We start from the raw sequence: 15,269 nt of genomic DNA, 5'->3' as shown, positions 1-15,269 counted from the left end.
AATTTTAAGATTTGTACCTGCAGCTTCTCCTTGCATTCCCAGGGATTATAGAGTAGTAATAAGGTTTATTCAGCGTTAGCCATTAACAATCATTACGATCTACAGAGTAGAATGACCCAGAATCCGCCATCAGGAAATGCCCTTCCAGCAATGATCACCTGCACCATGAGTCTGGCAGGCATTTCATTTTTTGTAGGTCCTGCCAGGCAGAGGATTTCATGGAGGTACTCGACTTTGGGGCTCTCATCATCCTCTGCATCAAGGAAAGCCACAGTGGACCCTTTGACTTTAAATGCATTGTGCTTAGTTAAGAAGATCATTGTTTCCTTCTACCTTGTGCTTGTATGTTGCCTTGTTTCTGGTGGGGTTCTGTGCAGAGACAGCTTTGGACTGCTGCACATTCATTTCAATGGTGTTAGCTGTGCTCCAGGCCATTAACTGTTCAACAACCTTGGCCAAGCTGTCTTAATCATGGGTGGGAACCATAGCCAGGCATAACTGCTCTCAAATGTTCTTGTTTTTGGTGTTTTCCATCAACTGGTCTTGCATAATTTTGTATAGGGGTGCCAGACCCCTCTCCCCTCAATTGAGTACAGATAACGTGATAGGCAGATCAATGGTCATTTGAGGTCAAGAAAAATGTGTGCAGCCTTTTCAGCAACCAGTGCTTGCTCTCTTGGAAGCTATACATGTATGGTTATGTGCATTGATGGCCGGGCTGCATAGGTGAGGTGCTCTTGCATTGAGGCTTCCCAATGTTATTTCAAATGAAAGAATACTTTCCTAGAGTCACCTGTGTTCTTCCGCCTCAAACTCTTCAATCAAGTGAGGACAACTCTTCAATCAAGTGAGTAACCTTACTATAAATACATTAATTTTGAGATCTGATTGCCTATAGGAATTAATAAAATGTATATATAGCTCAACTGTATAATGTAATACCCTGTAAACATACAATATTAATTTCTATTATTAACAGCCTCTACTGATTATATCAACACAATAATCTCATTGTTTAACAAGAGAGAACCATAACGTGATGTCTAGCGGCTATGCAACTGACATTTTAATTCTTATTACTCATTTTACTGTTCTATATATCTAGATTGATGTTAACAATACCCTCCTGATGAACCATTTGATTGTATTTTGGTGAAACACGTGTGATTCATAACAGTGACAAGGAATAACTTTCTTTGAAGGAATCATAACAGTGAGTTAGAATGACCCAGGAAGTGAAGAGTGCTTTAAGTATTACACACATATCATGAATATGTAAAATTATATGATGAAAAAGAGATACAAAGTAAGAAATGAAATATTGACTCGCCGTTTGGTAGTACAGTAGGCAGACTGGGATATATTTTAAAATGGATGCTCAAACATAAACTGGTGTCTTAAGGGCAGGTGTTGAAGTCCTGACTCGTGCAGATAAAGGAATGATCTTTGGCAGCATCTTGCTGTGAGATAATTATGTTGGGAGGATAAATTTGGCATTTGGCAGGAAATGCAAACAAAAGTCATAATAAGAAGGGCATGATGTACTTTTGAAGACCAATTTGACAAAACCAGCTGCATTACTTGGCATCAAATAAATGAACTTATTTGTTTTTCCATGGTATGAGACACTGACTAAACTTGGCAGAACCTTGAAGAGCATATAATAATTGACAAGTGATGTTATCATAATTGTTCTTGGCAAAAGATGAAGAATGTGTAATTGTGTTCAGCTGGGGTTAAAACTAGCCTATCAGTCTATGTGTCAGACAGCAAGTGTTTGCCAAATATGAGCTAATGTGGGTTCGGTGAGTAACAGATAACCCACCCAATCAAAAGCTAGGGATTGCTTTTCTCTGGCTAAAAGGACCTATCATATATATATATATATATATATGTATATATATATATATAGAACTCACCAACATCCTTACATCCCTCAAGCTCACTAGATACAAGGATGACATCCTTTCCACCAACATTAGCAAATCAATTATGAGCCAAGCAGTCTTGCCACCCTTTAAAATAATCATTGTGTTTCTCTTACTAGAGACCTCCCCCTTATCACTCAAAACAGGATTAATATACTCACTTTTATAGACAAACGGTCACAATCAGTTTGACCACACAAATTATCACCTGAGAAACAAGCAACCTTTTTATGAAAGGTCTTTGAGAAAACCATAGCCCTATAACTGCACAATAAAATGGAGCAACAGAGTCTATTACAAGACTATCAATGGGGGTTCAAAATGTGATGCAGCATCAAAACAGAAACCGTAAATTGTTTGGATGAAACACATATCATGGACAAATAGGAATAATGTCTCCTGGATTCCCTTCTGCAGCCTTTGATACATTCAACCACACAACTCTAATTACGCTGCTAGCCTCATGGATGGGGGTTCTCAGTAGAGGTGGGCAAGCCAATAAGGCCTCAAGCCTGGCTCGAGCCAAATGTTTGGCTATGGTTCAGTTCTTGTTCCTCTGGAAATCATGAACCAAGCAAGAGCACATTCAGATATTAAGCACTGTGCCTCTCCCTCTTCTCTTGGGCCTTTTCCTACCAAGCAGACGGTCTGTCTGGCAGAGCATTCCCACTACCCTAATTAGTTGCTTTAAAGTTCTGGTTAAGCCTGAAGCTGAAGACTTTAGTGTATTAGACTGTTTGCTTTCAGGAACCCCAGTTCGGACCTGGTCTGCAGTGTTTTGACAAACTGCATAGCCACAGAGATGCTCCCATGATGAGGTAGGATTTTGTCAGGGTGTAGCTCTGGCTACAGATAGATTTACTTTCACTGCTCTTCTGGACATCCACATGCACACTTTGCCTTTTTCTTTTTCAAGAAAACTGTAGTGGTGAGTGGAGTGTTGTGAGGTATGCTGTCGCATATGGAACCTGGGGAGCATCTTACAAGTCCAAGGTTCCAGGATTGTCAGTATTCTGCTATTCATCCATCTACTTGGTATCAATTACCTCTGATCTTAGCCTGTACCTGAGAAGTGAAGTAATAAAGAGTCAAAACCTTCACCGCAATAGAGTGGCTCTCTTTCTTGGCTCCTGTGAAGCACCAGAGGTACACCCCAGGACTAGACATACCAAAAACCTTGCTCACCACTGGAAAGTCACTTGAGGTTGATGTTTGCATAAATGAGTACCATGGCATTGGCTAATAATACACTGAGTATTACAGCACCTAAATGTTGGATGAATCCAACATTAAGTACTATATTAAAAAATAATCTTACCCTGTCATCCAGAACCCTTCTAGCAAGGGTGACTGTTGTTCAGTGTTATTTAAGTGAATACAGTTTAGTTTTACGTTCTGGGTAATGAACATGTTGCCTGTTGCAATAAATGATATAATGATGGCACCAACAACATTGTTTATTATGTCCCTTCAGTGATTTCCTGAATATCGATTATCTAATTTAAACGGCTTTTTCCTAATTTCTAGGCTGTCTCATGTTTCTACATCTCACTCAACCAGTGGAATTTGAAAAGAAGGTCCTCTTGATAGGTATGTTGACCATTCCGGATTCATTTGTTTGTTTATCTCTTATTTGCTGTGACCCTCCAAAATATTCCTCCAGCTCAAGGCCTACACCTGTGAAATTTTGGATTTCACTTGCTCTAGATTGTTTCGGTGAGAGGCATTTCACAAACATGAATGTGTGTAATCAAAAAATAGGGTATGGGTCTAGGACCAAGAAATGTTCGATATGCCCACTTCTCACTAATAAGATCGGCCAGGCTGCGTCATCAGTGTCACAGAGTATATGCACCCATCGGCACCAACAGATTATAGAACATTGATTAGTGTGTAACAGGTGGATTTCACTTATGCCTTAATATCAAACCAAGAACGTAAATAATAATAGTCCACATGTTTTGTAAATATTAGTAATGTAGACACTGGGCCTCATTACGAGTTTGGAGGCAGCCATGCCCTTAATAAGGGCATGGCTGCCTCCAAACTCGGGTCTGAGTCCGGGTTCCGTGAATGGGGGATTACCGGGCCATTGCAACCTTGGAGGGCCCGGTAATTCCTCATTCAAGGAACCCATCCTCATTCCCATTCAAGGCCCCATAGGGCTTAATGGGCATGGGGATGATGCTAAAAGCAGGCACGTTAGTAACGGGCCCGTTGTTAGCATGCTGGTCCCCTTGCGGGACCCACAAAGGATGTCTGGTCTGAAAAGATGTCCAGAGCAGGTCCCGCGAGGGAACCTCGTCATAAGGCGGAATGGATTTAACGGTGCCGGCACCTTTACCGGCGCCGTTAAACCCATTCCGCCAGGGTAGTAATGAGGCCCACTTTCTTTATTCTATAGAAGGTCAGCCATCACGTGTTTCGACTCTTGTCATTTTCAAGGCTGGAAAAATCATCCAAAGTTACATATACATACAAACAAAGTATAGTTGTGGTCACAGAATAGAGCAGATGAACGGTTGTTCAGACAATATAGAGTGAAGCAAGAGAACAGAGGTTCATACAACACATTAGTACCCGGCGAGAGACAATCAGAATGCAACAAGCATTTTGATTGGCTCTTGCCGGGTCATTACCCAGCCGAAAATCCTTTGATTCTCGGCCGGGATTCCAGCCGCCTTGTCCCCGGCGGGAGGGGCGTGACAGCCTATCAGCCCATGAGGAGGTTTGAAGCTCCGAGCCTCCCCGCGGCTGAGAGGCTGCCCTCGCCCCCCGCCGGAGACTCGGGTAAGCTTTTTCTTTTTTTTTTCCCTTCCCTCCCTCCCTCCCTCCCTCCCACCCCACTTACCTTTTTGCTCCTGCGTCCCCGCTGGGGAACGATAGCAGGCTCCAGCAGTGTGGAGACTCGGAGCAGGCCATCCCCGCTCCGTGCCTCCACACGGCTGGAGGCTTCCATCGTCCCCCAGCGGGGACGCAGGTACGTTTTATTTTTTTTTCTTCCCCTCCCTCCCTTCCACCCTCCCAACCCCACTTACCTTCTGCTTCTTTTTTTTTAGGAGCGGATGAGCTGGGAACACTTGTGTTCCCAGCACGTCCGCTCCCGATGGCCGCCATGGAAAGGGAAAACGAACTCTGTTTTCCCTTTCCATGGCGGCGGTCAATTTCTTGGTCTTTTTTTTTTTTAAACGTTTCGGAACAGAAAAAAAAAACAATTAGGACCCCGGTCTAACAGGCCGGGGTACTAATGGCAATAAGACCCTCGGCGGCAGGCCAATACCGCCCACGGTAATGCCCAGGGCTTTGTTATAACTACGGCCCCGGGCATTACCTGGGGCGGTATTGGCCCGCCACCTCGGGTCTTATTGCCACAATAACAAAAACATTATAAAAAACTAATTGTAAACATACCCAGCAGTCATGTGTGGAGCATTGGAGGACGCATAAAGGTCAGGAGAAAAACAAAAGCAAAAAGTAATAAGAAACCTGAATTGTAAGTTGTATTCACTTACTGGTCAATGCAAGTTCTGAAAATACAGAGTTATTAGTATGAAGTGAATAAGCCCAAGGATACCCGTGCAAAAGCAAAGAATATCTAATAAAGTGTGCTGGTACGTGACTGATGTCGCGGCATAATGTAAACAAAGGCATAATGTTTGGTGAACAAGTGATGATGAAATGATATGTATATATACAAATGCATTAGTGCGGTATAGCCGAAATGATTTAAAATTGGGTGCATGAATAAATATCACATGCAAGTATTCTGCTTGTTCCTGTGCTTGAATGCATGCAGTTCTCAATTGCTAGTAAATCCATAAAAAGATATGTTTCTCACCATCCGTCTTCAGTTTGATTCCCAATTTCGATTGGTGATTGGAGGTTTGTTTGCGTCACGGTGGACCAAACTAATAATGCGTTCCCAAATTGTGTCAGTTCTACGAAGGGTTTTAATAATATTGGTTTGAGAAGGCACAATGTAATAATTAGAAACGCAGCCAAAATTACCAGCTAGTACCAGACCAACCATAAAACCAAACTCACCATGAATCGGTTTATAGAATGCTAAAATGCTTTGCAGATTGCTGAGTCTTATGGTAGCACTCCAATAGTGAATTAATTATATTAATTTGCCTGCTACACTGCAATCAATGAATGTGTGTAAACTAGCTTACTTGAAGAAATGTGTAAGTCACTCCTCTGCCCATCCAAAATACAGAATACATTACAATTGATACAGTTTCCATAACCATGCTCTGACAGGATGGCAAAGCTGCACAGATGCACCAAAGGCAGAAATTCAATGCTTTTCAGAAAGATTAGGCATCCCTGAGAAAATTGCATCTGTCCCTGACAACCAGAGATGTAACAAAAATCCTTGGGACTCTTTACAAACCTAAACCTGTAAACTGTAATTTATGTTGAGTTTGTAGTATAATTGTATATGACCATTCCACAGTAAATGCACATGTTGTTGGGGAGATTTATCATTTTTAGGCTTCAGCACCTTTCCTAGTGAGTCCCCCAGCACTTTTCGCTGGACTTCTCATCCTTTTTCTTTCAATCCTGAATGAGTGGAGACTTTTTTCACTCATTTATTCTCGTGGGCTCTGTCTTTTGGAACTCTATTCTTTGTATTCTACCTGTAGTATGAAGTCTATCTGCTCCATAGCTCTTAAAGGCATCTGTGTTTTTCCTACTGCAGCACGCAGCTCTTTATGGGCAGTGTTTCTAGGGACCCTTAGGGTCCTCCTTTAAGATTATTTTTCTATATCCTCAACTACAGTTCTTAAAGATAGAGAGATACTTAGTGTCTCTCCCAAAACTCTATAGTCTGAGAGATTGGCACACACCACCTTCAGTAGAGTGCCAAAGGGATACCTCGTATGCTCCTTCTCTCTACTCCTGTGACTTTTTAGTCACTAAGACAATCTCCTAGTTATGGCTGGTGGTAGTGGATGTGTTCTACCAACTATTGTGGAATTTGTATTCCGCAGGCTATGTACATAGCCTTGGTAGTGCACAATAGGAGCACCCAAGTACCAACTTGGGGCCTCATTTCTTTGTTCGCCATTAGAACTGTAGCAGGTCTTTTTCCGCCCTTCTTCTACCATTCTGGGAGGGGAAGGTCAGTGTGTATGTTTTGCCTTTGACTGGAACCCTTGGGTATGCCGGCCTAGGTTCCAGAGTGTCGGGGCAGGCAGGAAGTGGGGGAGGAGTCTTCCACCCCCGTCCTTTGTCTGCCAGAGTGCCTGAATAGGGCCAGCTCCCACATGGGGTCTGGCTGTCCTGATCGAACAGCCAAATGCCCCCTTCTGTAAAATGATGAGAGAGATTGCAGAGGAGTGTGTGCTGGAATTGTATAAAAGGTGAGGCTTCTGGAGTGAAAAGCAAGCTGACCACTGGAAGCTGAAGTAACCAAAGAAGAAGATGACCAGAGATGCCTGCAGATCCTTTGCAATACTCTGAAGAACCCACTGCTGCCCTGACCCCGTTTTCTATAAAAACAGAGGAGCTCCGAAGAGGATGACTCCTTCTCTTTGGCTGTTGGGAACAACCAGGCCCAAGACGAACTTTGAATTGAGCCATCTCACGAAGTCCTAGGAGTTTCAAGAGCTGTGGAACCCCAATACTACAAGATCTGCTGCCTATTTCAGGTGCATCATCGTGGAAAGGCTGAATCCGTCCAAGTGTTTGCTGAACCCATAAGGATCCCCCAGAAATCCTATCTAACTTGCCCAGACCCTCCCACTAGAGTACGGGACTGCAGGAAGCGAAAAAGATTGACTGGACGATCTGTGTCCTTTGTTAGAGCTGCAGAAAAGGTGGCAAAACCCCAGAGTGAACTAAGAAGTTGCTGAATGTTGTGCCCCAGCTCCTCCCTGGAGACTGCTGCTGAGAGATCATGTCCATTGTCTTGCCTTCAGTCATCAGACCAAGGAATCTGGAGGCCAGATCCAGAGCTGCAACATCGTGGAGCATCCAGGACGAACATTCTCCTCTAACCTAAGGTACTCTAGTGGAAAAGGTATTGCTTACCTGATTCCAAGAAGTTGCTCCAGAGCATTGGAGTGAACCTAGAGGTGTCCAGGGTCACCCCCTCTTACCTCTGACCTCTGACTCAAGCTGCTGCTTGTGTCTCTTCATCAAGTCCTTTTACAGGTCTCCCTTGTTGCTGCTTCTATAACACTAGACACTGGAAGAAATCCTATGGAACTCTTTGTATTCTGCTGCTTGTCAAGGCTTCGAGCCCTCTCCGAACTGCCTTTAGTTAGGGTTGCGTTTTTTTGACTTAAAATAATTGCTCTGTGAAGAAACCCCCTCTAGAACCTTGAACCAGGCTAATGTTACACTAACTAACCATTTTCCTCCCTTAAAGTGACTTTACTATATGTGTTTGCAGAGTAAATGTATTAGCGTATGAACTGTTAAAAACTGCAGGTGCGCCTAGTAACCGATAACACGATAACGTCTTTTCCCTTTCTAACGTTGCTACAAATGTAACCGCGAATATACACACAAGTGAAAGTGTCCTTTGAGGTGTATTCCCAAGTATTTTAGTGAAAACGTCTAAAGTATTTAAAGTGATTCTGGTGTTTATATAATAAATATATAATTTAATATAAATTATAAGTGGAAGAGTTTCTTTGATGTGCATGTCTAGCTAAGGTTCTTTGTACTTACCTGCAGCTCACATCTTCCTCTTAAGATAAGTCTGACTGCTCTGCCACCCTACCAAGGTCCTGAGTTAGTGCAGACCGATACTAAGAGTTGGAGATCTACAAGCCACTGAGATAGCTTACTTAAGCCTTACTACCAGTAGGACTTTAGGAAAACTTCCCTAACACGTCACTGCATTTATTGCATGGAGGGAGCAGAGATCATGAGGATACAGTACTGTTAAGCATGACTGCCTTTTCAGTGGAAGTCATTCATGGTAACAATGTGAGTAAATCAATCTTAACATGACAGTCGTATTGCTGGAGTGTACGTTCACCTCCAGAGGGGCATCTTGGCACTATTGACAGATAACAAATGTTTGTTGTTACCCAACTTATTGATACTCCTTATATTGACAGTGGAAGTATGAGGTGCTGAGTGGACTGCCAGGATTACAACCCGTGCCCATGAGGTCAAGCACAGGCCTCTGCAGTAGATGCATTTGTCCACTGAGCCACAGGCTCCTTTCTTGGAAGGCCTACGAATGCAGTTTTGCTTGTCGATAAGGGAAATGTAACCTTTGATAAATAAAGCATGTGTTATTATGTGACTTCAATTACTTTTAAAATATTAGCCTGCAAAATTGACATGCGTTTTTACCAATGGGTCGGCTCGTGCCTCAGCTCTAAGGGCCAAAGCCAGACTTTACATGGAGTTTTACCATGGGGCTTCATTTTAGAAAATCTCTAATCATTTAGAACCTTGCATTTGGGTCAATATTATACATTCTCTTGCTTTTGAATTTGATTTAGATTTTTGAATTTATATCGCGCATATCACAAAGATCCAAGCAGGATCTGCATCTGGGTTCAGATGGTAGACAGATGATGACACAGACTTTAAAGGCTTTTATGCAAAAAGATAGGTTTTTAGTTTTTCCTAAAGATGGGTAGGGTGTCAGTATTACTCTTAGTGACATCTTTCAGCAAATAATATCAGGGGTGCAAAGGTACAACTTTGTGATATTCACTTTCCTTCCAAATGCCTCCAGGCTTTTAAGAGAAAGTATATAGAGGCGGCTCTCCAGTATGCCAAGTGCACATTTCTCTGCTGAAGGTTACGTTACTTATGAAAAATGACCATGTCTCCTGACAGCTGTCAGTAGACTCTGCACAGAAATATTTCTACGTGTGTGTGTGTGTGTGATTCTTAGTGATCCAATTACACACCCATTTGCTGGAGAGCTCACCCAGCTGGAATCCCCTAACATTACCTTTTGACACAGAATGTTATATGCAGTGGAAATCTGTCACACCGCAAAATCTCAAGCCTTAAATAACATGACGGGAAAACACGCCTTTTCCTGTTACTCACCAGTACTGTTGAACAACTTCCTATGCGACATCTGTACAATACTGCTAATGTTCAGTGGCCAAAGAGTTTAACGTGACTGCTCCTCTGTGCACAACCATTGCTGAACTATCCGGCATCATTCAATGTGTTTCTACATTTTTTATTGAAGCATAATTAAAAAGCCCATCATGTATTCGTTATTATTGTCGTAGTGTGATCTCTGATTTTCTCAGTGAAAGATTTATCCACGGTGTCTTTCAGTATGTCCATTACAACAATAATCTCAGGATAATTTTCACAACCCCATTCTCTGCATGCGCTATCAAGATATCTAGCCAAAATATGTAATCTCTAGCAATGATTAGGGCTATATTGCAGGCTCTTCAGGCAAGTCTCACTTTTTACACTGTTTCCATTTAAAATCACATGTGCTGTATCCAGGGCATGTAGCTATAAATGTTTGCCTCCTACAGTTAGTACAAAAGGATTGTAAACTCAGTATCGAAATCCAGCTTTGGGACGGTTTGCCATGGTAAGCCATCTCTGGCCTCGGGTATAATCGATCGGCATTCTTTCTCCAGGATTTTGTGAACAATGCTTTCAAATATTGTCACTTATCGCATCCCATACACTTTCCATGAAGGCTGAGTTACCACTTGTACCCGCTCGCCACATCGCCAAGACGCGGACCCTGGTTGCCTTGGTTACCGCCGTTGGAGCGATTTCCGTGATTTATTCACGCCTTACTTTAAGGTACTTGCTACACACGGCTACCGTTATCAGCCCCACTCATTATGGTATCTCCCATTACATATTCATTTTGTGTACGTGTCGTGTTCTAGGCTCTATACCTTGTTTCGACTTATTTCACCAGGCGATGAGTTACGAACGTGTGGCCCGTAAGGCCATAACCCCGATGTATCACATTGGATTTTATGAGTTCTGATTGCCCTGGCCATTGATACTGGAACAGCCGCTTACAGCGCTCTACAACTATTTTCCAAGGTATAGACTTTACTCAGACCATGTTATTAGCCTTTCTGTATAACATAATATTTAGGGTACTAATCTTACAACCATTTTACCTTCCATGTAGACTACAGTGTTTCCACCACATCATTAATCAAGGGGTGAATATTGTTGAGATCCTATCCATTTGCTTGATTCTACATAGCATTTGTTGCGATGAATTCTGTAATGGAGAGTGTCACCTATTTTTTACTTTCTGTTATGTATCAGAGCACATGTCCGTTCTATATTTTCCATTATCTATGACATATAGTGCAGAATTCCGATGAATAGGCGGACCTTCGCCGCTGTATACATCATACTATTACTGCCCTAATGGCTAATGAATGGGAATATTGCACAGAGTGCTGCGTGCTGCTTTTACGTTTCTAGCAGGTATTGATTTTAGATTAGGATCATGCATGTGCACTTAGGCACCCACATTATGACTCTTCATTCCCCACTTGATGTCATTATCAGAACGCTTGGGCCACTTTGTTTCTTTTGACATAGTGTGATTTATACCATAGATACTCCTCAGATAGATACTCTACCATAACATTGTGACTTATACCAGTGGTTGTTAAGTTCCTGACTACACGTACTTCTTGACGGCGAGTCTACTTGGGGTTCCCTATCGTAGATAGACTGAATTCAGTTACCCTAGCTTAGAAACTCACACAGAATTGCTGAATAAATTAAACCCTTCAGAGAGCTGCTCTACCCTTTCATTTAGACTAATGCCAGAGTGTTTTTTAAGTTCCTGATTACATCTACTTCTCTACAGCGAGTCTACTTGGGGTTCCCTATCGTAGACAGACTGAATTCAGTTATCCGAGCCTAGAAACTTATGCAGTATTTGACACACGTTACCGGCATGAATGCTCAACTTCTACTTGTCTATCTTCTACTGTACATACTATCCATGGAAGGGTTATAAAATATATCAATATGTTCTCTTTTCTCTATGTGTGACTTCAATCAACAGTCCAATTAGGCTCTTTTTGAAGAAGGGGGGACTACCTTGAAAACGGGTCAGCCATTGACATTGGACTCACTGATGTGCTTTGCTTAAAATATTCTTTGTTAATTAAATAATCTTGCTTTACAAAAACTGCCTATGCATATTGCTTGTTAAATTGAGTACTGGCTCAAAGTGTACATTACTTCGATTAATTGAATCATTTACTGCCTTCCTGGCGTATGTAGATCGTGTGCAGGGGACGGGAGGACTCCTAATTTGGATCTTATTCTTTCCCATTATGCGCTCGTGGCCACAGGACAGATTTGTAGTCCCTTGTACCCCTCCCTTGCCTCTTCGCGCCTTGATACACTTGTGTATAGGCGCGATATAAATAAAACATCTTATCATATCAAATGAGCAATAACTGCATTGGCAAATATGAAGTCGATATGGCTGCTATAGACTCCGTTTGTCCATTTAACATAATTTTTAAACTCCGTTGATGCTAGAGGAAACAAGTCAAACTCAGCCATCGCTTCCAACCGGTACCCGAGCAAGATTTCCCTTCCCTTCAGCCCACAGGGGTTTTTTGAACAGTTCACATTAAAGTCCCCAGTAAATATAATACCTCCTTGTGGGAACTTCATGCGCCAAGCTTGAAATATATTTCTATTTTCTATTTCTATATAACGCGCCGAAAGCTTGCAGGCATCAGGGTGCGGTGGACCGAAGGAGCTCAAACTTACACTGGTCAACTGAAAACAGATTTGCAGATCTCAAAGGTGCGAGTAAGGGTGTTGAGATTAGAATGGCAACTGTCCTAAGATCATCGGTAGATCTGCCCACAGGAGGGTCATAGAGAGTGGCCAACAATGTAACCATGTTTCCATCCAGGAATCTACATAAGGTGGCACACAAGAGGTTATCGTGCGGTTTCGCCCCAGTATAGTCACATAGTGAGGACTCACATTGAGATCCTATGCACACTCCTCCTTTGGGACGACCCCTAATAGGCGGCAGGGCCAAATGGAAGCCCAATGAATACCCATTTAATTCAAAGGGGGAGGTTAGCCAGGTCTCTTGTAGTAGGAATATCTGGGCAGTCATAATCTTCTCTCTTCCCTGCGTATTACTGACGAAAGATGGATAGCCCCGATTATTCCATGACAAAATATTAAAAGAGGAATCTGAATTATTTCTATATGAACAACGCATTGATTTCACTGAGTCCAATGACCAGGTATCCTACAAGGCTCTTGTTTAGTTCTCTGCATATACAAAGTAGGCTGATAAAAAGAGTTCCTATTTTGGAGAGTCAAATACTGACTTGCTGGCACATTCGTATTAGAATCACAAATTTGCCCTTAGGCTGCACATTTATCAACTGGCTTAGAAGGTTGAAAAACCGAAACCTCAAGACCCAATTCTTGCAACCTCCTGGCATGTTTACAAATACATTCAACCACCACAGCAGAGACAAATGCAACAGAGGCCCAATTAGTCATACTGTCATATGCAGGCAGTTCCAGAATTTCAATGTCTTTGGAAGTAATAATACACTGTTCTGGGATCTGATGAAATTTATCAAACAGCCCAGTATGATTTAAAAATGAACTTGCTGCAGTGGGATTAGTCTCAACAAATTTGATATGTTTCAGACCCGCAAACCAGGTCGTTTCTGGCACATATTCCGTTTGGTCGGATATATTCAATTGTAGATAAGTATTCGGTAAAAGCTAGGCAGCCCACCTAGAGCTTGTGACCTCCACTGTAATGGTGGATAGAGGGTAGAGATTTTTAGCAGAATTACCCGCTTAGAAACCTCTGGGTATTAAGTGCGTTATAAATAAATAACCTATCATAATGGAAGTCACATCTCTGTGCTGAGTCGACAGTTGATTAATTATGGCCCAATTAGAAGCAGGTCCTTGGACATCATTAAGCATAGTGGTACCCTGTTCTACATCTACTATGCCAGTTGTGCTGGGATTTACCGCTTCACACTGAGTGGCCAGAGATTGAAGTCTTATGGGACTGTAGAAAGAATGATGTCCTGTGATTCTGTGGGTAGCACTTCACTCATTAAACCAAAACTACCCACCGTGGGGGGCTGTGCAAGAAAAGGGCGACTGACATACAACCATTTATCCAATGGGCCAATTTTATGGCAAGCAGCCCCTATCCCATCATCAACTAGTATACAAATTGACGAGTTGGCATCATTGAAGTTCTGCTGTCTCTGTGAAGTATCCTGTCTGGGCAGCTTATCCATTGCCGTGTTTACTTTACGTTTCATAGTCCGCTTCTGTTTTCTTCGCAAGCGTCTTTGCAAACGGCCTCCTCCTATAACTTCCTTAGTAGACGGAATTGTTTTGTTGGTTTGTTTCTTATCGTCCTTCTGCATTAGTACAGACTTCAGAGGGGCAGCCAGATTCATGGACTGTGTTGGAGGGCCCTTATCAACAGGAGCCAACTGGCCAACAGCTACTGCAAGTAGAGCATTTACTTCAAACACCAAAGAAAGCTGAGTCTCAGTACTAATGTCTGATTCTGCCTGTTCACTCTTAGAGCTGGCTCTTTTCTTTGTTATTAAGTCCAATACTTTGGTTACCATTTTTTTCAAATTTGCCTGTTCTTGGACTACTATAGGGCATAGGCCAAAAACTGCATCAATAGTAATGACGATAGTATTAATATTGGAGTTAAAGAGAACATCATAATCTGAATATAATGAGGCTGATCCATACCACCTCCTATATGTTCTGGCATACTCGTATTAAGTCCCACTAAATCCGGAGTCGCTGAAAAATTGGTACTGGCTATATTATCCACAGGTTCCAATGGTAAGCAGTTCAGTGGACTCGTTTGTTTTTCATGGTCTTCCTACATTCCTGCACAGATTTAACAATGACTGGTTATTATCAAATCCAGCGGAAATGGTGGGGGAGCGTGCAGATATTTGAACCAGTGCAGCCACTTGCACACCCATATTTGATATTGACGTAGCGGGGGGCATAATAGCCAGTTATTTTTCCTATAGCCTGAGGAGCTGGCTTTAGCGGGATCTGGCTTATGCCTTTTCCAAAGACCTTTCATAGTGCCCCCTGTTTAGGTTGGCCTAATTTATGCCCAGTACGAGTTGTAACTCAGTTTCTAAGAGGATAAGTGCGAGGCAAAGGCGGTTTCACCGAAGAAGTTCTAATGGGACGCACCATTATTTGCAAATCAATCCACACTTATATATACTCTCCTGCAATTATATGCATTGCTAGTGGCTGGTTTTAACTTACAAGATGGATCGGGACCAATATTTGCTTCACCACAATTCATAATACGAAGCACTCCCTGTCCCACTT

The 15,269-nt window shown here is 42.3% G+C and overlaps 1 long non-coding RNA gene across 1 annotated transcript in view; it reads left to right on the top strand.

The window, feature by feature from the left end:
- The window catches only part of LOC138471966 (uncharacterized), a 492,884-nt gene that overhangs the window by 387,179 nt on the left and 90,436 nt on the right, over positions 1-15,269 (top strand). Inside the window, exon 4 of the long non-coding RNA XR_011268540.1 lies at positions 3,456-3,518. This is a non-coding gene — a long non-coding RNA (uncharacterized lncRNA). The remainder of the gene's footprint in view (positions 1-3,455; positions 3,519-15,269) is intronic.

This window comes from Ambystoma mexicanum, chromosome 8 (genome assembly GCF_040938575.1).
Source record: "Ambystoma mexicanum isolate Mex_15411 chromosome 8, UKY_AmexF1_1, whole genome shotgun sequence".
NCBI classification, from domain to species: Eukaryota; Metazoa; Chordata; class Amphibia; order Caudata; family Ambystomatidae; genus Ambystoma; species Ambystoma mexicanum.
The sequence above is the reverse complement of the archived record's forward strand: the minus strand, read 5'-3'. Positions and strand labels throughout refer to the sequence as shown.